Source organism: Otolemur garnettii, unplaced genomic scaffold (assembly GCF_000181295.1).
Source record: "Otolemur garnettii isolate 467f Iridium unplaced genomic scaffold, OtoGar3 scaffold00008, whole genome shotgun sequence".
Taxonomy (NCBI): domain Eukaryota; kingdom Metazoa; phylum Chordata; class Mammalia; order Primates; family Galagidae; genus Otolemur; species Otolemur garnettii.
In genome coordinates, this window is record NW_003852403.1 from 23,178,373 (window position 1) to 23,205,070 (window position 26,698).

Genomic DNA, 26,698 nt, shown 5'->3' on the forward strand with positions numbered 1-26,698 from the left:
TTTTTGGTTATTAAAGTTTGGCTGGGGCCAGGTTTGAACTCACCACCCTTGGTATATGGGGTCGGCATCCTACTCACTAAGCCACAGGTGACACCCAAACTGTGGCTGCTTTTTATAAATAGTTCAGAACTATTTTAATTTATATTTGGTTGATTAAGCATTTTCCAGTGAACTGACCACTTTCTGGAATGAAATGATTGATTGGTTGCCACAACCTGCCCACTGACCTTGACTTCGGAAATTTAAGCACCTACAAGCATCATCGTGTTCATGGATACAAATAATACACCCAAACTCTGACCTTTGCTTCATGTCAAAAATAATAAAATCTTTATGGAAAATCATGCTGATTTTATGGCAAACACGTAGGAAGATTTTATTCCAACTACATTTTGAAAAGAACTTTCCTATGTTAAAACTCTGTAAAGGTCCTGTTAGTATATTAAGTACTCTCACAGTTTGGGTTGTTTGTTCTACCAAGCCTGAACCACAGTGATTACATCCTCTCAGAGCGTGCAATCATCTAGCCTACTTTATCCATTACATTGTACTTTCCAATAATCAGGAAATAGATGTCTATATAATCTCCAACATTATAGCCTTGCGTGAGATGAGTCTCTTTCTTGCTATCAGGTTAAAAGGTTGTAATCATTTTTGCCTTCATGCCTTTGCTTGTCTGTTATTAATTTCCACCTTCTCAAATCTCAAACATTCTTTGTTAACCTTTCTGAATTCTACCCGTCTTTGAGCTCCACCCCAATTCCTAACTCTTTTAACAAGATTTTATTTTGCTGTTATATTCCACAGTGATTCTTCCCTTTCCTGACCTCTTTTTTTTGAACTAAAAGATTTCCTGTTAATCAATCCTCAAATATTTAGTTTTACCTTTTCAAATAGATTGTGTAATTTTCTGATGTTAGGGATCATACTACACTCCTTTTTATTTTTAAAGAACAATTTTTTAGAATAAAGTTATTGTTAGGCTTTTCCTGTGAGAGCAGTTAAAGATCTTAACGTTATGTTAAAAACTAAACTAAAGTAATTTGAAGCCCCCAAAGTTCCAATAGGCAGACAATTGATGTATTTGTTTTCAAAAAGAAGAATTCATGAGGTAGTACTCTATATAAATATAGAAAGAACAGAGTCTAATTTGGAGAAAAAAATGTCCTTTTTCCAAAGTTCCCTTCTCTATATGCTTTTAGAATCTTATGTCAAAATTTCAGATGTCTTTGAGCTGTTTAGGGTTCTAGTAGAATAATTTGTTTTCTGGGTCTTTAGTTTCCTTTGTTTCGTGTTCCTTGGTTATTTTTTCCTTTTCTTCAAAAACTTCTGGGGTCTTAGGAGGACAAAATGCTCTGAGCTGTGTCTGACACATAGCTAATTGCTCAGTAAGTGCTCATCATTGTGTTCTTTTCTTTTAATTATGATTTTTTTTCTATCCAAATATAAGCCTGGTAAAATACTTACCAACATTATTTAGTATCATTTGTCTATCTGTAGCTAAAGAAAATATGATTGCGTATGGGGAAGAAGGCAAGCCAAACAACCTCAGAAGTGCCTAGTATCAAACTACCAGAAAATTCTGGATTTTATTCTAATCTTCACTTAGGAAATGTTTTTTAACACTATACAAAGCAGTGGGGTGGGGGTGGGGGTATCTTATTATTCAGAAAATGACCCTGACAGTTTCCACAACGAATTTCTTATTTCAGAAACTAGAAATAAATGTTATTTAAAATGTAGAGATGAAAAGACATATAAATAATGTAAGGTTGAAATTTCAAAGTGCCCCACAAAAGGTAGAGACAAAATGAGAGTTCACGGGGGGAAATGGAAGATCTATTTTCAGTTTAGGGGTTAATAATTCATAGAAGAGAGGATATTTGAAATGAACTTCCATGTTAGAGCTAGTTTTGGACAAGCCTAAAATTGAGGGAGGTGGGAAGACGTGATGGATTGTGGATGGCTGCGAATTTTCTGTCACTTCCTCCATTGAGAGGTGGAGTTTATTTCTGCTTTGGTTGAATTGTAGCTGGTTCTGGGGCTGCAATGAGGTTGATGTGACACTGTGCCAGTTCTGGGCCTGACTTCTAAGAGGTCAGCCCTCACTTTTGGGATACAAGCACCTTGAGAGGAAAGTCCAGCTAGCTTCATGGAGAGATTACCAGCAGAGACCAGGTGGAGATGTCAGCTTCCGGCTGATTTTGTTGGCGTTTTTTCGACTAATCCAGTTGGACACTGCCTTTCATTTGGATATCTTCTTTTTGTGAAGTATTTATTCAAGTGTTTGCCCATTTGAAAATATTGGTTTACTTGTTTCAAATCTTACTGATTTGTAGTTCTTTATCTAATGTGCCTTTTGTTACAAATAGTGTTTTTTCTGTAACCTGTTTAATCATGCTATTTTTCTATGCGATCTACTATAAGCTTAAATGATTTACCTTCAGTTTATTCCATCTGGAATTGATTTTATGTTGTCAGTTACAGGTCCAGCTCTATTATTTTCCTTACAGAACAGTCATCACTTGATAAGGCATCATTTATTGAAAAGGTCACTTTTCCCCTCTGCACAACCCTGGCACCTTTGTGACACCTAAGTCACTATGTAAATGTATTTGTATTTCTGTGCCTTTAGTGCTCTTTTTCTCTGCCAGAGGTCAACTGCCTATTTTTAAGCCAAACATTAACATGTAATCAGCATATTTGTAATTATCATTGTAATGATAAATTTCGTAATTGTAAGTTGTAAATTTAGAAATTTATCAACTTTTAAATTTATAACTCTCAAAACAGTAGTATAAACTGTCCCATTTTGTCCTTGTTTTAGCCATTTTTTGCCTTTTGACATTTGTTAAACATTTTAAGATCGGATAGGTAACTGCATGCTAATTTTATTCAATAATGTTTTGTAGTCTTTCATATATATTACATATATATGGAGTATACATTTTCAATATTGTATGCATTTTGATGCTAACATAAATGTTATTATTTTACTAACTTTCATTTTCTAATAGCTTCTTGCTATGAGACAATATAGACAAAATTATTTTTTTTGTAATAGTGGCAATATTTTAAATGATTTTGAAAAATTCTTTTATAAGTTCCAATACTTGTTCTGCAGATTCTTTTGCATGTTACATGTACAATCATGTCAAATGTATAAAATAAGTGTTTTAAATCTTACTTTCTCATTTTTATCCCCTCATTAATTTTCCTGCCATTGACAGCATGTATGGAATAGACGCAGGGAGATCAGACATCCTCATTCCCACTCTTAAGAGAAATGCTTTCAATATTTAACCCTTTATTATGCTGTTTCTGTGTTTGTAGATGCTTTTAATTTTTAATCGGTATGAAATTTTTCTTTTACTCTAGGCTTGCTAACAAATTTTATAACTGGGTGTTAGATTTACAAAATGATGGTTCTCCTCCTAATGAGAAAATCACATCATTTCTCATCATTGTTTTACTAGTGCATTCATTAATTCTCAAATATTAGACAAACCCTGATTTCCAGAAATGAAGTTAACTTGATAATGGTGTCTCACTCTATTGCCCAGGCTAGAGTGTAGCGGTGCGATAAATCACAGCACACTTGTAGCCTTAACCTCCTGGGCGCCAGTGATCTTCCCGCCCTCAATCTCTTGACTAGCTGTGATCATAGGCTCAAGCCACCAAGAGCTGCTCATTTCTTTTTAATGGGTTTGCTTCACTGTTTAGGATTTTTGCATGTGTGTTTTTGAGAAAGCAATGCCAGTTATTTTCCTTTCCTATAATAAATGTCCTTTTCAGATTTTGGTGTTATGATTGTACTAATCTTGTCTTAATCTCTGGAAAAGTTCATAGAAGATTAATTTCATTTCTTTCTTAAGCATGAAGCCATCTGGATTTGGACATTTTCTGGTGTAAAATATTTTAATTTAATTCAGTTTCTTTGATGTAGAAATTTCCAAATGTTACCATTTTTATCTAGGATGAAAATTCAGGCATATTGTTCATATTTTCTTTTCTTATAATGTCTGTGTGATCATCAGAGGTGCCTCAATTTTATTTCTGTGTTTATTTACCACTGACATCGTACTTTGTGCCATCTTTCTTTTTTATTATTTAAGTCTTTCTAGGAGACTGTGACTTTCATTATTCTCTCTAAAGAATTTCCTCGTAGCTTTATTAATTTCCCTATTGTATATGTTTTTTATTTCATTAACTTTTGTTCTTATCTTTTAAAATTATTTCCTTATCCTTTCATTGGTTCAAATTGATACTTTTGATTTTTATTTTTCTAGCCTTCTCTCTGATTCGGGGATCACGGATCTTTTGCCAGTATGTGCAACAGTAACATGATAACTTGAAAAGCAGGTAAAATCTCAGATCCTTCACAGTTCCTAAACAATAATAATCCCTTAATTCCTTTCTATATTTGCAGAAATTTTAATAACATCACTTTTCTCAATGCTTATTTTGGCAATTTTGTCTTCACTTTTTATTTCTTTTGCTCAGTCTTGATAGAGATTTGTCAGTTTCATTGATTTTTTTAAAAAGTCTTTTTTGTTTTATTGGTTTCTGTTTTTTAGCATTTCTTTCAGCTTAATTTGTGTTTAAATTTTTCTTTTTTGTTAGTTTCCTCAGGAAGAAGTTAACTAGAGGTTTAAGATTTTTTGTTTAGTGCCATAAATGTGCTTCTAAATATTAATTTAGATTTATCACCCAGGATTTGATATTTTGTGTTTTTGTTTCGTCCCTTTCAAAATACTTTTTAAATTTCATTTTTATTTCTTTCTTTATCCATGAGTTATTGGCAACTATGTTATGTAGTTTGTACATATTTGGGATTTTTATGACTTCTAACAACTGAATTGATTTTTAATAAATCAATTGTGATTGTAAAAACATACTTTGTAATAGCTGAATTCTTTGAAATTAACTTGGCCTTGTTTTATGGCCTAGAACATGGACTACCTTGTAAATATTTTTTGTACACTTGAAGTGAATGTTTTTAGTTGTCATTCTATAAGTGCCAATTATGTCAAGCTATTAGCTAGTATTAATTGCCCATAGCTTTACTAATTTTATCTTCTTATTCTATCAATTATTGAGAGAGGTGTTGAAATGTCCTATTATAATGGTGAAATTGTCCATTTTTCTTTGTAGGTCTGTTGGCTTTTCCACTAGTTTTTTAAATTCTGTTAAGATTGTTATATCCTCTTGATTAATCATTAATCATTCAGAATGATCTTCTTTCTCACATTATTTGCTTGACACCTACTATGTCTGGTATTTATAAAACCACTCCTATTTTTTTAATGGCTATTAATATGGCATATATATTTCCAACTTTTTACTCTGTGTCCTTATACTTAAAAATGTATTCTTATAGGCATCATATAGTTTGGGTCATAAAATCGGCAATCTGATGATCTCTGGGTTTTACACGGGTTGTTATGTTTAATGTCATCGAGATACTGTTAGGCTTAGCTTTCTCCCTCGCATGGTAACTGATATAGTTGGGTTGAAACCTACCCACTTATGTCTGTTTGTTTCTCTGTGTCTTTGTTCTTTTTTTTTTTTTTTTCTGCCTTATTTTGGGTTAAATATATTTTTGTGTCATTTGATATTCTCTGCTTGCTTTTCACTTACACGTTTTTGTGTGTTTTGATGATTGAGTTATGGTTTATAGTATACTTTTGGGTCATTTTCCTGCCACAGCTTAACAATCAGCAAGTGTCTGCATGGAGAAGCTCTCGCAGAATGCTAGCCACACCTGCCTTCTTCCTGCAATTTTGTCCCCTTGACTGTGGCTGCTTTGGCATGCCCATGCTCTTAAGTTTTGTTTTCCAGTCTTAGGACATTGCTGGAAGTCATACTGGCTTCTCTCCTTCTTGGGGACTTCCTTCTGCCTGCTTCTCAACTGCTTTCCTGGGAGAAGGAAACCTAACATATACCCAAGAGAAAAAAAACCACACAAATACTGGGTTCACTTCAAATGTATTCACTTCTCTGTGGGACTGACTGCCCTGAAAGAGCGCCACCGCCTTCAAACAAAATTTTTTTTTTTAAAAAAATCCATTTTTCTGTTTGTTCTTGATTAGAGTGTGGTCTGCTACAAGATAGTCTATCAGAGTGGAAAGCAGATGGACCATAATGATTATTTTTTGAATGAAGTACTTTTCACATTTGGAAGATATAAAATTATTTGTAAATTGTATGCATTATTGTTTGCATATTTCCACTGTTTTCAAAAGTGAGAATCTTTTTGTGCTTACTGTATATTTAGGAAATGTAAATAGCATCACAACTGCTTCAGGATCCCGAATGTGTTCAATAGAGTTTCTCCAGTTAACTCTAAGAGCTCCTTGGATAAGTTATAAGAATGATATTTCTATCACTAGGTCTGTATCCGTGTCCCTGCACACACACAGATACACACAGACACACATAACATCGATTCAGCATTTCAAATCTCCAGTCACTATACTGTATTTGGAAACGGGAATCCACGGCATAAAACAAAGTTTCCATTGACTGCATAGACAAAAAAGTTCACTGGAGAAAGATATTTAAAATAGTCATGAGGCAAACTTCTTCCTGTTTTTGGCAAACAAATGTATTCTGTTCTTAAATCCTGCTACATTTTGAGGTAACAAAAATTTACATTTATAAATTATACAAAATGTTTATTTTTTATGAAGTCATTCATGCTTTAATTCATGTCCTTCCCTCTCCTAATTCATTTTATAATTTCGGAATGGCAAGTGGAGCTAATGTTACCACAAACATTTTCATTAATCTGAAAAATGTGTTTTCTGAAAAGTTGCTCAACATAAACAAGGCAATAAATAAAGCTCATTTTACTAAATCAGTTTAAAGTAGTTACATTTCAAAGAGTGATACAGTGCTGGAGCCCTAAGAAGAGAAATGAGGGGAAAAGCATTGAGTTGTATATATATAAAATGTGTGTGTGTATTTTTTCCTGTTTGAAGGAAAAAAAAAAGTCAGGCCAATAGTGACTTAAATGACTTAAAAAATCTTACCTTTTATTTTTAGCGATTTAGTGGTTACTGAAGTCTCCCTGCCTTTTTTTTTTTTAATTAAATCATAGCTATGTACATTAATGCAATTATGGGGAGGATAATTAGTGGGACCACACGTATGGAGTCCCTTTTAGTACATAAAATGAATTTGTTCAAAGGCAATGATATTTGTGAATTAGTGTAAAGACACTGTGTGTTTACTGTGAAATTTTAACTTTTAACTGAGTTTTTATGGTTGTGGGATAAAGCTAATAAAACAATCTAAATATTGTAGCCATGATTTAATGAAAAGTGACTATTTTCAACTGACTCGATTCCAAATGTCTGGCCTTATTTTAATTTAATGGCTCTGTTTCTAAGCAATAATCTAATTTAAAGCATTTTGTTTATTCCAAGTAAAGTCAAACAATATGTACATTTGTTAAGAATAATCTTTGGGTGACACTTGAGTTGATGTATCCCATTAGAAATGATTCAAGGAGCCTCTTTTGAGTGACCTAGGCAAAATGTTTCTTCTTACTATTTGTAGTAATAAAAGGGATACAATTAACTACATATCTCTGCTATTCAAGAGTAATTGCTGAATGTTAAATATTTTCCACATCTATTCATTCTGGCTTCATTGCAGTAACTTCAAAAGTAGGACTTCTTCCAAATTCTTGGAGTAGTTTAACCATAAAAGGAATAAAAATATTCTGCAATCCCCTGGGCTGTAATCTGATATTTAGAAAGTTTTTTTTTAAAGGAATGAATAGAGTGTCAGCTTTCCAAATTAGAAGTTCATGCGTGGTCCATCATGGACAATGTTTATTTCAGTGTCTGTCATGTACTGGATCCTTGAAATACACATGGGACAAGAGAAAAAGAAATATGATTTATGGAGTATTCTCTGCTTTGAAGATATTTTAACTGTTAGTTTATTTATTTCTTGTATTATGAGGATGGGAGGTTGCTATGGTCCGAATGTTTGTATCCTCTCCAAATTTATATGTTGAAAGTCTGGTGTTAAGAAGTAGGGCTTTGGGAGGTGATTAGGTCACAAGGGCTTCACCATCATGAAGGCAATTAGTGCCTTTATAATCGTGGCTCAATGGGGTTTGTTGACGCCTTCCACCAAGTAAGGACACAGCAAGAAGGCAGATACCAAGCCCTCACTAGACACTGAATCTGCTAGTGCCGTGATCTTGAACTTCTTAGCCTCTAGAACTATAAGAAATAAATTTCTGTTGTTTACAAGCCACCCAGTTTATGATATTTTTTGTTACAGCAGCTTAACTGAACTAAGAGAGAGGTGTTATCTCGATTTTAAAGGGGAGAAAGAAACACTTTAGTGAGGTTAAGTTATTTGTGCCTGATTATGAAGGCAACAGGGGAAGAAGTGGAAAGACAAATCACAAAGTGACCCCTTCCACTGAACCTTCACAACAACACGTTTTCCACTTGTCCATTCACTTTCACCATTGCCCTGTCTGTGTACTGGGCACTGGGGCTATAAAATACGCAGACATGGATCCTGACGCAGTTTACTACAGTAGAGTGGGACATACTCGGGACGTACTGGGTTGCAAGTGCAATGACAGAAGATAGCTCAAGGCAAACAACTGGCCATGTTAGAAATGCTGTCCTATGTCAGGCCTTTTCTTGTCTAGCGACACCGTGAGGCAGATGTTATTCCCCTCATTTTGTTGATGAAGAATTGAGCTTCACAAAGATTCAGAAACTTGTTGATGGTGACCCCCACACTAAGTGGGGAGAGCTTATTTTTGAACCAAGCTCATGAATCAGCTTCTCTTTTTACCTTGCGCCAAACTCCAAACTTGAAATAATACTCCCCTTTTTTGTATCAATTATACAGAGTATATTCATTCAAGCATTAGTGAGTGGTGTAGATTTTACTGGAGATTTCTTTAAAAAAACATGCCACTGCCGCACCTTTTTCTCACTAATATAATTAAAAATTCATTAGTGACTAAGCAGGTGTCAACATGTCATTGAGATGGTGAGTAGGGACTGTTCCCTTTAGCATGTGTCCATACCAAATGTGGTTCAAAGTATCTTCTTTGCTTAGAAGTCAGCTTACAGAGAACAGCCACTACTGCTCAGTGACAGAGATAATGGTAGTCTTCTCATCAAGGCATTTCTTTTCTTTCTTTCCTTTTTTTTTTTTTTTAAACAATAATGTCTTTCTGTTACTCCCACATGGAGTGCAGTGGCACAATCATAGCTCACTGCAATCTCAAACTCTTTGGCTCAAACAATCTTCCTGCTTCAGCCTCCTGAGTATCTAGGATTACAGGCACACACCATCACATCTGCCAATTTATCTTATTTTTTTTAGAGAGACAAGGTGTTTCTATGTTGACCAGGATGGACTTGAACTCCTATCCTCAATTAGTCCTCCCACCTCAGCCTCCCAAAGTGCTGAGATTACAGCACTATAATCTATATCATCCTTTATTCTTTCAGAATTCATGTGTGGATGGTAATAAAGTTAAACTATGTTCCATTTTGTTTGGATTTGAACTGTGGAGTCTTGTATGGGTAATTTAAATTATTACGTGCTGCTGAACTTGAAAGGGGTCTAAAACAATCTAGATCTAAAAAATGTTGGCTCTCTAAGGCATTTTTTAATGCCTTGATAAAGGAGTGTGTCCTTTGGACAATCACAGGGAAAAGAGGGTGTACATTATTTCATGTCTCTGAGCTGTCAGAATCCTTTCTCTACATTATGCCAAGGAATTTCTGGCGGATCAGCCGAATTGAGCATAGGGTACCATTGAGTTCAGCCTTCATTTAGCCAGCCTGGCAGACTATTAATGCCACTCTTCGGAGCTAAGGCAACATTCTCAAATCCCAAATCCCAGGTGAGTGCCCACACATCAACAATCCACTCAACCTTCTATTTAACTGTCTTTTGTTGGATATTCTTAGAATCATCTCTCAACCAGGTTGCTCAGTGTTGAATCTCAACTCCCTGTCCAACCCTGGCCTAATATACTATATGGACAACACATACATATGTGAACAACTCAATTTTAGGGGAATTTTTCTAAGGCCACTCCTATTATCAATTACTATATAGGCTGAATAGCAGAATCTGGGTAATTAAGGAGGTTCTTTTTTTTTTTTTTGGAGACCAAGTCTCACTGGGTAGAATGCTATGGCATCTTAGCTCACAGAAACCTCAAACTCTTGGGCTCAAACAATCCTCCTGCCTCAGCGTCCTGAGTAGTTGGGACTATAGGCGTCCATCTATTTTTCTTTTTTAGAGACAGAGTTGGTCGAGTAGGGGGGTGGGGGCAGGAGGTGTCTCACTCCTGTTCAGGCTGATCAGGAAGCCCTGAGTTAAGGCAATCCATCCATTTTGGCCTCCCAGAGTGCTAGGATTAGAGGCGTGAGCCACTGCATCTGGCCTGAGGGAGCTTTAATAAAGGGACTATTTTAAAGGGAGGAGATTGGTTTGGGGGCAAAGTAACAGGGGATGGTGCAGCACCCTATCGGTTCTTATCCCTAATCCCTGGGGCTAACCAGGCAAGAGAAAGAAACAGTTTCAAGAACAGAGAGATAAGAGATGCATAGACAGGTTAGAAACTCTAACCTTCTGTTCAGGATGCACCAAACACACAGTGACCCAACAGGGAAAGAGCTGGGAGTAAAACTGCCCGGGCTTCACTCTTCTGCCCAGGAGGCCCCTGCTGGCCCAGGTAGGAGCCAGAGGGCAAGGAAGCATACGGATGGTTTCCATAAACGTTGGCCTTCGGAGGCACACAGTAAGATAGGAAAAAGGGTAGAAATGGATCTGGAGGAGCAAACAGAAGATGTCCAAGCAGTGGGCCAAATATTTAACATAGGATCCTTTATGTTACTTAAAATTCATTTGGAAAGTAGTTACGGCCAATTATAATTGTTTTTCCCTAGATAACTCATTACGCTGAATAGGTGACTGCATTTGTTTTGTGAAAGCAGAACAATTAAATATTCAGAACTTCAGCCAAAGAGTTTATCTTAAGGAGCATTTTGAGTTTGGGAAATTTACATTTATATCAGAGTTATGCTTATTTGCATTTAATGATCATATTATTTCAAAAACATTCATTATTTAACAAAGAATGATGAACTACTTTCTCTCCTCTTTCTTAAAGTTTGGCTATCATGTAATATATAGTACATTGTCCATTTTCATAAACTATATATAAACGGAAACATACATATTTGGTTAGCAGTACTTATTATATAAACAGGAACATCAAGGGGTTCTCAGATAGAAAGCACAAAGAAATTAAAAGAGTTGTAAAAGTCACCAACAATTTAAAATAACTTTGCTACACTATGATCTATATCATCTTTTATTCTTTAGAATGCATGTTTGGAAGGTGATAAAGTCAAACTATGTTCTATTTTATTTGTATTTTAACTGTTGAAACTTCTGTGAGGAATCAATATTATTATGTGCTTCTTAACTTAAAAAGGGTCTAAATAATCTCCTTCATTTAATGCCCCTATGGGTTAAATCAAAGTCTTTGCAGAGGTAGTTTGGGACAGCAGTTAAGCCTGCAGTCGTTAGTCTGAGATTTTATGTCTTTAAAAGGTGTTAATGGGGTGCCCATCTCTTGTGGTTGTGAAGATTACATGCGTATAATATTTAAAGTGCTTGGCCGGTGCCTGAGATATGGTAAATACTCATCTAACTTAATTTTCCTTTGCCCTACCCTTTGGCCTAGTTAACATGCTATCCTTAGATCTCCACCTAAGCATAATTAGCTCATAGGCACCCTCTTTGATACACTGGTGCCCAGATCAGAGGAAGCTCTCTATCATACCTCTTGATAGGAACTTGTATTACCTCTCCTTTACAGTCCTTGGTTTGTAATTATATGCCTGTGCATTTACTACGTTAATGCCTGCTGCTAAGCTGTTAGCCTTTTGAGTATCAGTGCTTATGTTGCTAATCAGTGTCACATGATAGTACTAAAAGTAATATTTGCACATGAACTTACTGACTGACAGGAAGTCCCCAGAGTACTCAGAATGCTGGTAGGCGTACAGTATTTGTTCAATAAATAAATATCTTGATAATCAAGTAGCAACAGACTGACCTGGAGGTTACAGGCAACACTTTGAACTGGAACTGCATTTAGAAGTTAGAGACCTTGAACTTAGAATTGTTCCTGAGAACAAAGTACTTGTCGAGCTTCAACTGCACTGCAGCTTTGCCCATGTGAAATGGAAGTGTATGCTTAATTCTGTTCCAGAAGCCAGAGTGCACTGAGCCCAATGTCTGCCTGGATAAGGGGCCAGGTAAAGGTTTATTACCACCAGTAGCAAATCTTGCTCATAAAAGGCTTGGGTTCAAACTCTGAGCACTTCTCTTTATAACTTTAGTCTGAATTAGAAAATATTTTTCAAATAGATGAAGTTTATTTGTGTAAGTCAAAAGAAATTGAAGTTTGCTTATACCGTAAATAGATATTTATTAAGCACCTGCTACGTGCAGTAGTTTGGGAGATGAGCCGTTCATGGGGGAGAGTGGGATTTTTTAATAGAATGCCAGAGGGCTTCTCTGAGAGGGAAGACCAGTCAGATGAGCCAGAGCAGGTTGTGCAGGGGCAGCCAGACACGGGGGAGGAGAACAGGACAGAAGGCAGAGAGGTGAGCCCGCAGGGGTGGCTGGACGAAAGATGGGCAAAAGAGAGATTTGGGGTGCTGTCACGGCTTAGTTATCTATTTCCTATGTAACAAAAAATCACACTAAATTTAGCAGCTTAAAACAGAAAATATTTAGAAACACAATCCTGCGCATCAGGAGCCTGAGGACAGTGGCCCAGGGTCTCTCATGAGGCAGTAGTAGAGCTGTAAACTCTGGCGGGGATCCACTCCCCAGCTCACTCATGTCCTCTCCACTGGGCCTTTCCAGAAGCTTCTGAGGGCAAATTTCAAGAGGGCAGCCATGATGTGGAGACACCAAGGCACAGGTCCCTTGTAGCCTAATCTTTGATGTGGCATTCCATTGTTTCTGCCATAGTCTATTCACTAGAAGCAAGAAAGTCCACTTCCAAGGAGACAGAAATTAGGTTCTACCTTTTGAGAGGAGAAATATTAAAGAACTTGTGCATTTACTTTTAAAACCAATGGGAAACTTGGACAGGGGCAAGTGTGATCTCTGATGTGATCACATCATCATCTCTGTACGATGCCCTGTGTGTCACCTCTGGGCTGGCCTTTTACAGAAAGCTAAACATATATGGTAAAGAGTCACCATTTCCCTCAACACCCTAGGAATCAACTGTGTTTATGTGTAAGCAGAGGCAGGCCTCAAGACTGCCCAGCCAGATTACACACAAGCTGACACTAATGCTATGCCTCATTCAGTCAGCACAGTAGGAGGGAGGATGGAGCACAGTTGACAGCTGTAGTCCCCAACCTCCTGGCCATGGACCAGTATGTGTCTGTGACCTGTTGAAACCGGGCCACATACAGGAGATGAGCAGAGCAATGGCAACTGCATCTGCATTGACAGCTGCTCCCCACTGCTTACATCACCGCCCAAGCTCCACCTCCTATTAGATCAGAGGCAGCGTTAGATTCTCACAGGAGCCCAAACCCTACTGTAAACTGTGCAAGCGAGGGATCTAGGTTGTGTGTTTCTCACAAGACGCTAAGGCCTGATGATCTGAGGGGGAGCTGAGGACATAGGCAACACACTTCAGGTGTCACTGTCTCCCATCATTCCCAGATGGGACCATCCGGTTGTAAAGAAAAGAAGCTCAGGGCTCCCCCAGATTCGGCCTTATGGTGAGTTGTGTAATTACTATGCAATAATAATAGAAATAAGTGCACAAGAGACATAATGTGCTTGAACCATCCCCAAACCATCTCACCATCCCTGGACCATGGAAAAATCTTCTTTCATGAAATTGGTCCTGGGTTCAAAAAGGTGGGGGGGTCTGCTCATCTCCTGAGTCAGGAAAGCCTTTGTAGAAGAAACAGGAGTTGCCTCAGATCAGAATATTAGTATGTGATATTTATCTAATCTATTTTGCTTTTTATGGAGGAAAAGATAATTCAAGTCAGATTTTCACTCTTTAAATGAAGCTAAATACCTGCATTCATTTGCTGGCTTGCAGGTGTCTTTTCCCACTTAATTACTTGAATTACTTGATCTCTGTATTCAAAAGTAGCTAATTCTTAAGTTACTGTGTATTGAATAAGGGCAGAAAAAAATTCCTCGTATAATGGATCATCTACCTCTTTGGTTCTTTCTTTTTTTAAAGAGAACGTGTGTGTGTGTATCTCCCTATAAGCACTGGCACATTTATATGATACGATATGTACCAGGCATGCAAATTTTCAAATAAGAGAAAGTAGGTTGCAGTGCCCATCCAAATTCTTCTTGTGCAAAAGCAGTGCTCTGGGAGCTAAGAAACTCCATGTTCATCAGCTCAGCTCACCACTAGTGCTGTGGTCACTGGTGGTCAGGCAACCAGAGGAAGAAAGCAACTTAGAGGAAAAACCCCTCTACCTCATCTAGCCTTGTATTACTCTCTTGATCAAGCACAGGGCCGTTTTGCCACCGAGAACTTTGTTATTTTTTTTTCTCTTCACTTTATAGTGTCAATGGTGTTGACGCAGCTGCATAATTTGCATAGAAAGTTGCCCGATTCTGTAGTCAGAATACCAATCAGGTGGCCTCTTTCTAAGCATGTTTATTCTCTCTTGATTGACTCTTCACTTGCATGCTTTCCTGCACAATGCATACCTACTTGCATATTCTCAGCCATCTGTCGAATACTCACCAAGCCTTAAAGGATGACCCAGCAAATAGACCTAAACCCTACAGAAACGCCACTGGTACATGGCCTGGTATTATACAACTGTGACCAAAATCTTCATTTTAAAACAGTAATCAATAAAAATGTATCACCCTAGGGTCTTGGTTGATTTGTATTTGATTACATTTATTAACATGTAAGTCTGTATTCACCAAGACATGGCTAGCTATATATTTATTTATGGTAAAAGACTTCCTAGTTATAAACGACTGTATTTATCCACTCCAACTGTAGCATCTAATACGATTTCCAGCCTGTAGAAAGGAATCCCCTTTGTCATGCTGTTAATTATCCTATACAGAGTATGACAGGCTCATCATAATTTTACTAATAAACTGTACTAATGAGAAGAACATTCTGAAGTCTACTTGAGGATAGATTTGGGAGGAATAGGACAAAATAAATTGTAATTGTCCTATAGAAATCCTAAAAAAATCTGGGATAGATGGTCATGTTGAAATAGGACAAGTGGCATTTCAGCCAGCTCGTGGAGCTGGGGGGCGTGGACCGGCTGCCTCTACCTTGGTGCAGTGGCAGTGAGCACTGGAACCAGCATGTTGGAGGGTAGGTGAGGGGCCCCATTTCTTAGGCCTGGTAATGAAAGAGATTGTAGCCATTCATTCACAACCCAGACATGACCCAGACATGTTCCAGACAGGATGTCCTAGACACGACGCAGACATGTCCCAGACATGATGTTCCAGACACACTAAATGTAACCACCAAGCCCAGCTAGCCTGTTAAAATATAACTACGGAGGCCCCACTCAACTATATATACCTCCAGACAAAGAGCCCGGAGAGAGATAGAGAGAGAGAGCTTTTCTCTCCCAACTTGGGTTTTCTTTTTCTGCCAGGAACTCTGGCGCTTCTGTATTCTTTTCTGTAAATAAATCCTGTCTTCTCACTGATCTGTGGTCCGCAGATTCATTCTTCGAATCACCGAGACCAAGAACCTACTGAAGAGCGAAATCCAGTATCATATTAATATAGGCCATCTAGCTCAATCTCTCATTAAATGCTTTAAACAATTTTATAAAATATCTTTTAACAAAAATTATGCCAGTAAACTTGAAATATATTTAAAGGAGGCATAACTTATTAGTTCTCAATTCATTAAATAAAATTTCTAAGTGCCTTCTGTTTGCCAGCCCCAATATCTTATCCCTTTCATTTCTAGATACTTCTATGATTAAAAGGTGGTTGCATTTATTTAGTCAAAATCCTCCCCCAGAAGATTCAATGGTGTTTGGTTGGCCATCTTGGAGTTAGGCGGACTAAACAAATCTCGTTTTAACCTTGCCAGCCCTTTAGATTTGAAGACAGTTATCAGTCATATATCCACTTGTGAACTTTTTTGTGTTAGAGGCTTCCCGTCTTGGAAAAGCCAGGTTACTTGCCTCAAAACACAGTTTGATTTGAAAATGTCTATTTCTAACTGGGGTTTGCTGAACCTGACACAGCTACCTTAGGCATGTCTGGACATTTTAGGAAAGACTTGAAAACATCGCTTGGTCTTTAAAACAGAAGCTTGGCTCAGGGACAAGTTCTGTGGGTCTGAACAGAGAACGGAAACGTGTTGCTTGTTCCTAGACTGCAGTCTTCCCCAAGTCCTGCCATCTATCGGCCAAATGGTATCTTCAATAACAGGGTCAATCTCTGTAGCTAAAGTCCTTGTTTTCTAGGTCTAATTGTTACCATCTTGGACATTTTTTGTGATTTATATAATTCATGAATAATAAGATGATAAACATCCTCAAGTCACAAGTACATCTTCATTTGCAACAGAACTTTTTGCTTTAGGGAAAAGGAACACTGCCTAATCACATAAACATGAGCTGTCTCTCTTCAAAATGAAGCAGACATTTTTATAATGTTATGCAATCTTTTAAAGGGAAATAAGCAAGAAAAAAGGAAATAATGCTGAATAAGGAAAAATAAAAGGGAATAGAGTGAAACTTCGGTAGTTGAAGCCTTTACTCTTAAAAGACAGCTATGTGCTGTAATACGCGGTGATTATGAAAAGTAATTCGGGGACATACAGACAATATAAAGGGAAGGTGAAGGTTATTTGCATCCAGTGACTACTGCGGACTACGTGGTCCGTCTCCTTCAGGACCTACTCTCTGTGCATATGTACACACATGGGAATGTAAAACTATAAACTACAACCACAATGGACACTTTTTGTAGCTTGCTTTTGTCACATTATTAACATTGTGTGGATAACGTTCCATTATAAACACAGCACTACAGGAGTGCTCTTAATGATGACAGAATTACACAGAGGCACCGCAAAGTTTTTAAACTATCTTCTAATGACAGACATTGATGTACTTCACAGTTTTTTCCCCAGCATAGAAGTCTGTGTCTACACATATTTCTGCCTCCTGGCTTATTGTCTCCTTGGCATAAACTCAGTGAATGACAATTGCTGGCTCCAGAGGTAAACACATTAAGAAATTTTGATATGTCTTGCCAACCGGTTTTCTGAAAAGTTCACCAATTTACATTCTTCTCAGCAGTGTCTGAGAATGCTAGTTCCTCGAGCTCTCATCAGACAATGTGTCATTATTTTAATTTTTGAGAATTTGATTTTAGTTTAATTTACATTTGTTTTGAGTACAAAAAGGGGTCAAAGTCCTTCCCTGAATGGGCTATTGACATATTTTCTCCTATAAATGTGCTGTGTTAATTTTCCCATTACTGGGGCAACTTTTTCTTATTGATTTGTAAGATATTACAAGGACCATTAAGACTATATCTGTTCTTCAATTTATAGTGGAAATTTTATTTTTAGAGTTCGATTTTTTAAATTTGTTTATGGTGCTTTCCTCCCCCAAAGTAGAAATTTTAAATTTTGATGGAGTCAAAAATATGAGTGGCCTCTGGTATCTTGGAGTCTTGAGTTTTCATGTGCTGTGATTAGACATTTCCCAAAGTGGTCCATGTCAGGCAGGTTCTCCACAATTAAAAAAGACTAAAGTAAACACATGGTCTTCTAATACACATACCAGCTGTCAATTTCCTGGTAATGGGTTTAATGGTTGATAATTAAAAAGACTGACTTAGGCTTTATTGTCTACAGACCAAAATAATATTTATCAAATATAACTTTTTGGAATTTTTCAATAAAATAAAGCTTTCCTTCTTTCACATTGATTTAATAAACAATTATTGAGTACTAGGTGAATGGATATGGTTCCTGTACTGAGAATAACAATAGAGATGAAATAGTCAGCTATCCGGATCTCATGGAAGAATATATATATGTGTGTGTGTGTGTGTATACATAATTAGACCTATGAGATATAGCTCTATAATTAGAGGTCAATTTCTGGAAGAGTACAGGAAGACAGTATTCTTGAACAAAGCCTTTAATGTGAGGAATTAAAAGGTAGAAAGTAATGGTAGAGAAAGTACTTTTTTCCTTCCTTCCTTTTTTCTCTGTGAGAAGCATCTCTCAACCTGAGCTGTGAAGGAAAGGTCTGGGTTGGCAGGAAAAATGTTGGTGACCACTTCAGGCAAGCCTCAAACTCCCAGGCAGAAGGAAGCAGGAAAGCCGTAATTGTGAGACGACCACCCCTAGCTCAATCAGAGAACTGGTCACAGAGGAGCTGAGATTGATGTTCCTGGGCCGACGGATGGGCAGATCTGAGTGACAGGCTCAGGGGCGGCGGAGTCTTGTGATCTGTGATGGAAGCCATCTTTAAATTATGCTCCTGCCATTTATCAATTATTTTGCTGGAGACAGATTCCTTGAATTTCTCTTCAAAGATTTATATTTAGGGAGGTGTGATTATGTTTCTGTGCTTTGGAGCAAAAGGACTGGGGTGAAGTTTGATAAATTGTATATCCCAGAATCAACCACTTTCTTTAAATGATAGATTCTAAAGTCAGTCAGTCACATATGCCAGGTGGAGCAGATAGAGTTATTTTAACACAACAATTTCTGATTGATTTTCCCCAGCAACACCCAATGTGAGTAGGTCAAACTACAAATGATGCCTTCTATGATTTTCCCTTCCAGTCCTTTACTAATAGGGTCATCCAACAAGAAAAAAAGTGGGGGGGAGCTTTTCAAGATTAAAAATATCATCTGGGTAAGTTTAGATTATTTTGATAGGTACATCTCAAGGGTAAACTGAAGAGAAAAAAGATATCTTTATAGCCATGCTTCAATTGCGTTCCTCCTTTTCAAAATATGATCTGACATGCAATGTTGTTTTTGCTGCTTTTTTTCTTAAGAGGTTGAATGTTTACATAAGTCTCATGTTTTGTTTATTCAGGACACCATGACTTTATACTTTAAAGAAAGAAAATAAAATTTATGTTTTTATATGGTTATTCCCCCCCTCTCCCAAATGTAACAGTTTTTTAAGTACAGTGCCATAATCTGTGTGGGTTTTGAAATAAGAAAAAAAGAAACCAAAACCCCGTGTTTTCTTTATTTTGTTTTTACTGTTGGAATAAGTGCTCAGAACATGAAATTATATACAGTTGACATTCACTGATTTTAGCAAGGCCTGAATTTTCTATATTTGCTGACCTTCAGTAGTATTATTTTGGGTTATGAAAGGCTGCCAAAATATGACTCTAATCAAGGTAACCAGTGAGGCATATTTATGATTTTCTTTAAATATCTTTCTAAGTATATCACATTTATAATAATAAGATCCTGCTACAGCACCACTTGTGAAAACAGAGCCTGCGCCCTCAGCTGCACAGGCGGCACAGTGCACAGCTCCTTTAAACACGTGAACTACAACCTGAATGGTGCCCCCTGGAGTTGTACAAAGGGGGCCTGTGTGACGATGTCCGTGTTACAAAATACATTCCTGAAACATACGGAGCGTGCTGGCTTAAACAGTTAAAAATAAAACTATAGCTGTTTATCACATTTTGTAAATTGGAAAAATAATTAAGGCAGACTTAATCTTATAAGATTTTCATATCTAAACCCAAATATGAATATGTGTGTGTGTGCGTGTGTGTGCACGTGTTTAAATACATGTATATAATATAACCTTTGAAAGCACACATGATCCAAGATTTGATATGTTGTCACTTTGGTGAAATTATACTGAATAAATATTTTTAAAATGTGATATGTATGCATAATTCATGATACAAATTTTATTTTCTTGGGGGAAAATTGGGATGTTGTGCCACAACACCAGATTTTTACTCTATAAATGACTTTTCAGCTAAATCTAGTTTATACTGAAAAAACTGTAATATGGTAGCAACACACTAGTAGTGTGTTCAGTTTTGAGGATTGAGAGTTCACCTATTTTTTTTGGTATTCAAACTTCCAAGTTATGAAAACCCAGATAATGTCTCCCTATCAATATGTTAGCAGGTAAACATGTTTATGTGCCTGCACATAATTTACAAAGTGGGCCTTCGTACTTCGCAGGAATGAATTAGGGAATAATTTTATTATCATACCAGTAATCCAAGAAGATATTCACATTGTAAAAGACTACCATAAATCTAAGATATGCAGAATGAAATGTCCCTTTCCATATCCTATCCACCTCGTATTTCCACCCACTACCCAAAGGTAAGTCATTTTCATTTACTACACATTTTTTTGTTCTTATACTATCACTTACTTGCATATACATGAGAATATATATAGTAGAGTCTCTACACTGGCCACCCCTCTACATTGGCCACCTCCTTTTAAGTTGACCTAATTTTCATAGACCTGACACACACCACATGTACATATCAGGACAGCAGGTCTGGCACCTTATGTTGAGCACCTCCGTATGTTGACCAATTTGTTATAGACCTTTAGGTACTTCTACTCTTTTTCAACTAACAGTACTTCTACTCCTTTTCCTTCAAAGCAGCAACAATAAAGCTGGCAGCTAATTTCTCAACAGAAACAATGAGAACCAGAAGACAATGAAGTAATTTCAAATTGTTCTAAGAAAACAGCCATCAATCCAGAATGCCATACCAAGCAAAAAAATCCCTTCAAGAATAAAGATTTTAATAGAGCAGTTTTCAGGCAAACAAAGGAACTACGAACAGGTGCTCTCCAGACATAAAGAAAGTGAGTCCAAGTGGAAAGTTAAAGAAATAGAAAGGAATGAAGAACAAGAATAATGGGATATGATTAGATAGGTAGAGAAAATGTTGATTACAGAGCTAGCCCTAGATAAATATTGAATGTGTTGCACAACAATGTGTCACAAAATTTTTTTCAAAAAAGGATTTTTAATTTGAAGAGTGGCCAATAGTAGATTGATTAAAATCTTATGTTAATGAAGATACAAGAAGACACGAATCTATATTTAGTTGGTGAGAGGCAAAATTTGTAAAGCTACATAAGAGAGCAGGTTGGCAAAAACTATATTTTCTGAATGTGAATATCCTTTGTTTCCTAAATTCTAAGAATCTTCACTGTAGACATGTCTAATCGTATTGTATAAACCTATTTACACTTGAATATTCAAAGCAAGGTTTATAACAGCTAAAAGTTACAGAATATAAATCATAAGAGAAATAAATAACTGAAGTATAATTACAGAAGTAATGCAGCAGATTGCTATGTATGGTCATGTTAAGATCTCTGAAACAGTCTTAATTTGAAAAGTACAGAAGGAAAACAATATGAATAGTGTTCCCCTTTATTTCTTTTTAAAAGCAGATTAACATGAAAACACAAGTTGATTGCCCAAGAGACTATAACAAAGTGGTCAACATAGGGAGGATCAACCTATGGAGGTGGTCAACATAAGGAACTAGGCCTGCTGTACTGCTATGTACATGTGGTGCGTGTCCAGTCTGTGAAAATTAGGCCAACCGAAGGAAGTGATCCATGTAGGGAGGTGGCCAACTATGGAGGTCTACTGTACGTCTTTTTTTTCCCATGGCAGGTTTTAAGATTTTCTTCACCTTTTATTTTTAGAAATTTTACTGTGATGTTATTAGGTGTGAATTTACTCATATTTGGGGTTCACACTGAATCTTAAATCTGTGACCTAATATTGTTGGTTATTTCTGGAAAGTTAACTCTTCAAATACTGCTTCTATCTTTTTTTGTTGTTTGTTTTTGGAGACAAAGTCTCACTATGTCGCCCTCAGTAGAGACCAGGTCTCACTCTGGCTCAGGCTAGGTTTTTATCTTTTATCTTTATATCTTATCTCATTTTTTTTTGCAACAAAGTCTCACTCTGTCCCTCTGGGTAGAGTGCCATAGAGTCACAGCTCACAGCAACCTCAAACTCTTGGGCTGAAGCTATTCTCTTGCCTCAACCTTCCAAGTACCTGGGTCTACAGGCATCCTCCATAATGCCCAGCTATTTTTAGAGACAGGGGTCTCACTCTTGCTCAGGCTGGTCTCAAACCTGTGTGCTCAAGCAATCCAACTGCCTCAGCCTTCCAGAGTGCTGGGATTACACACGTGAGCCACCGTGCCCGGCCTGTTTCTAACTTCTCATTCTGGAATTCACTTTTGTTATCTCTACGTCTTATTTTCACTATCTCCATATTTTCTCTCATTTTTCCAGTGTTTACCATCCTTTTGCCTACCCATGCTTTATTTTAGGTTTTTCGTTTGACTTAACTTCCAGTTCACCAATTTTTCTTTTCAACCATGACCAAACTGTTGTTAAACACATTCATTTGGTTCTTAGCTTCATTATTGTATTTGCTAAAATTCCAGAATTTCCATTTAGTATTTTTAAGAGTTTGTAGTTATCTGCTAAAGTTCATATCTTCTTCTTCTTCTTCTTTTTTTTTTTTTTTTTTTTTTTGGTTGGGAATTCATTGAGGGTACAAAGAACCCAGTTACATAGATTGCTTGTGTTAGATAAAGACCCTCTTAGTGTTCTGCCTCCAAAAGGTGAATCACCCCTGTGACCCTCCACCTCTTCCCTCCTTCCCTCTCTCTGCTCACCCTATATGCCCCCCCACCATGTGCTAGATCATTAATTGTCCTCATATCAGAATTGAGTACATAGGATTCTTGTTTCTCCATTCTTGTGATGCTTTGCTAAGAATAATGTGTTCCACTTCCATCTAGGTTCGTACAAAGGTTGTAAAGTCTCCACTTTTTTAATGGCTGAATAGTATTCCATGGTATACATATACTACAGCTTGTTAACCCATTCCTGGGTTGGTGGGCATTTAGGCTGTTTCCACATTTTGGTGATTGTAAATTGAGCTGTGATAAACAGTCTAGTGCAAGTGTCCTTATGGTAAAAGGATTTTTTCTTCCTTCTGGGTCGATGCCCAGTAATGGGATTGCAGGATCAAATGGGAGATCTAGCTTGAGTTTCTTGAGGGTTCTCCATACTTCCTTCCAAAAAGGTTGTATTAGTTTGCAGTACCTTCTAATTTATTTTCAGGAATATTTCTCATTTTTTAAGCATAATTATTTTAAAGTACATGACTAATGACTCCATCATCTGGAGCACCTGTGGTAAATTTTTATTTCTGTGTACCTGGTAAATTTTTTATGGAACAGATATTGGTTCCATAACCAATGTACAGGTATGGTTTTATTTTAGAGAGGTTAATAACACTGCACACAGATAACCTAAATCCACCAGATACTGAGATAATTTGAGACTGAATTTCATTCCATGTGAGGGCTGATCTCCTCAAATGTGGTCCTTTGGAGTTCCAAAATGCAACTTGTGGAATTTATTATATTCTTTTCTCCCTTCATTTTTTGTTCTCCTAGCTCCATGAATCTACCAACACTTCACTTCCTAACTCCCAACTCTTTCAGCCACCTTTCCCAAACTGAGATCAGCATCCATAGGTAGAAAGCTTTTCCAAATGGTGGGCTCACTTCTTGGAGCTTCTGCTAATGTTTTTGAGATTTGCTAGCTGAGCTTTCAAACACATCTTTTTTTTTTTTTTTTTTGCTCTTCCTCTCCCTCACCCCTCTCCCTCCTTTTCTCTCTTTCTGGTCTCCTCTTTCCCCATCCCCACCATGTCATTAACTGTCATTAATTGTCCTCACATCAAAATCGAATACATAGGATTCATGTTTCTCAAACACTTATATATTAAAAAAATTTTTTCCCAGCTTTTTTCATTGTTCTAAGTGGAAGTGTCGACCAAATTATAGTTTGCCATTATAGGACATGTCTGTCATTATGGAAAATAGATGTCTTTAATAAACTGGACTCATTTTTAAGTTTTGTATAAGATAGAAATCTAACTTCTTTTACCAGGTAGTTAATTATCCTAACAGATTTTAAATGTCATTTTACTAACATATGCTAAAAACTCACATATGTATGAGTTTAATTCTAACTTTTATATTTAAAGAAAATTTACAGTAATAATCAACTGAATATTTAGAAGAACAACAGGAAAAAGGCCTTCCTCTTTCTCTCATAAGGAAGCTTATGGTTACATTGAGCCCACATAGGTAATCTGGAATAAGCTCCCCATCTCAAATTCATTAACTTAATCAAACCTGCAAAGTCCCTTTTGCCATGTAAGGTAACATCATCACAGATTCTAGGAATTAGTATGTATCCTTCATCAAAATAAACAAACAATGCTCAAATGCCCCTGATTATTTTGTAACTATTTTGTGTTTGTGCTTTGGTCTATTTGCTATCTAATCTGAAGGAGGATTCAAATAACATCTCTATGCTGCAATTTGATTTAAGTCATTTTTAATTTATAAATTCACCATTTATCTATTTTTTTTATTTGTACTTTATTTGTTAAAGATTCTACATCTTCTATTCCACAGATTCTCCCATAGCTTAGTTTTCTTACTACATCTTGCGACATAATCTCATTCTGTTGCCCTGGGGAGAGTGCCACGGTGTCATCGTAGCTCACAACTTCAAACTCATGTGATACTCCTGCCTCAACCTCTTGAGTAGCTAGGATTATAGGCATGGGGGTCTCTTGCTCAGGCTAGTCTCAAACTCCTGTGATCTCTTGTCTAGGGCTCCCAGAGTGCTGGGATTACAGGTATGAGCCACTGTGCTCAGCTCCTATGATATCCTTACATATTCCTCTATTTTCTGCATTTCCAGTAAATAGGTAGTTAATGTTAGAAGACTGACCAGAATATTAACCAGTTAAAATTGCAAGAGCAATTTACATGTGGTTTTGTCTAATTTTGTTAGGAAGCAAGTGATGTCTGATTTTCTTCCTTTTTGTGACGTCAGCAGCAACTGAGGATTACTACCTAGATCTATTAATTTCATTAAGGGTTGACAAATGGTGATAGTCTATTTCATTATTATTTATTCATTTATAAACTGGATACTTCTATGAATAGAGGGGATTTGTGTTTTATTTTCCTTAAACTTATTCCACAATTAAGAAAGGAACTAAATTTTGTCGGTATTATCTAACTTGAATGCCTGACGGTTATATCTGAAACATCCATGTGGTTGTCATGTGGCTTTTTTTTTTGGTCCCAGGGCACTGAGATAAGCATGAATAATCACATTAGCAGAGCAGACCTCTGCCTTATCCATGAAAGGTTGTGTATTAAAAAAAAAAAAACAACAGATATTTGTATCAAGGATGATCAGATAATTGTAATTGCCATAAAGTGTTGTAGCATAAAACTTTGCTTTTCTTGATGCTTTAAAATTCCATGAGTGGCCTAATCCTTGAAGACCCAATATCCTTTCCGTATTTATTTACAGCACTGGTCAGCTTGAGGGAAATACAAAAGACAATGGAAAATAAAGGAGCCATTCCTGGTCTACTTTCTCCACTGTGTCTTTCCCTATGCATAAATGTCATCTAAATATATCTTTACAATATAGAAGAAAGGGACGCTGTGTAATTAAAAAGGGAGTTCCTTCTGAAAAGTTTTTTTGGATGACTTTAAGTACCTACTTATACTGCTGTGGAAGCCACTATCATTTCCTGAAAGTTCTTCTGAATGGATGAGACAGGGTTATATTCTAAACAGATAATTATTGCAGTGCTGTCCCATGATATGACAGAATTCTGAAACGGAAACGTTTTCAGTAAAATTTTGTCAAGGGACACCTAATTTAAGCTACAGTCTGAAGAGATTGGAAGGAAAGTGAAAAGCACAAAGGGACCCTGTTTCTTGGCACTGTATTTTCTGAAACTGGCCTTAGCACCAGTACCCAAATAGAGCGTGGGCTGCGGTGACTGAGGTGTGTATGAACCAATTTATAAATTCCCAAAGGTCATCCACTCAGGAGGACAGAATAGCTGACATGGGTTATCTGGTTCTTGTATCAGGAAAAATGATAAAGATAATGAGAATATCCCCTTATCCACTGTTTCTTTCTGATCATGGCCACTCATGTCCCAGATACTTTGGGAGGCAAGGAAGCTTCCTAAAGTAATGGAGAGTACTACAGGGGTACTTTTTATTGCATCTGTGCAATAAAGTGTTTTCCTACTCAGCATTCATTTCTCAGAATTACAAACACTTTTCCAGGTGGGGCCATTTATTTTAAGACAACTGCTCTAAAACTGTGCTGACTCACTTATGTAGTATTAACTGAGGGGCTACTGGGTCCTGCATTATACTATACATAGTATAGAAACATCAAGAGAAAAACAGCAGATGGTCCTGGCCTTCAAGAAATTATTGTTGTGTTGACTATATCAACTCACAGGAAAAAACTGGAAAACCATATAACACTACATATTTTTACATGTTTTGGTGTAACAAGGCCCCAAATTCAGCAATAAGTGATCAATTGGAATTAAGTCATAGATTGTGACTGTGACAAGCCTTTTTTTTTTGGAGATAATGATTCAATTAAGGTAAATTTGCTTGATGGAGGAAGTGGGATTTGAATTAGGCCTTAAACAATGAGAATAAAAATAAATATAAAATTAG

The 26,698-nt window shown here is 36.8% G+C and overlaps 1 protein-coding gene across 1 annotated transcript in view; it reads right to left on the reverse strand.

Annotated features, from left to right (window-relative positions):
- CABCOCO1 (ciliary associated calcium binding coiled-coil 1) overlaps positions 1–26,698 on the reverse strand; it is an 84,090-nt gene that overhangs the window by 48,147 nt on the left and 9,245 nt on the right. The gene's annotated exons all lie outside the window — the stretch shown is intronic.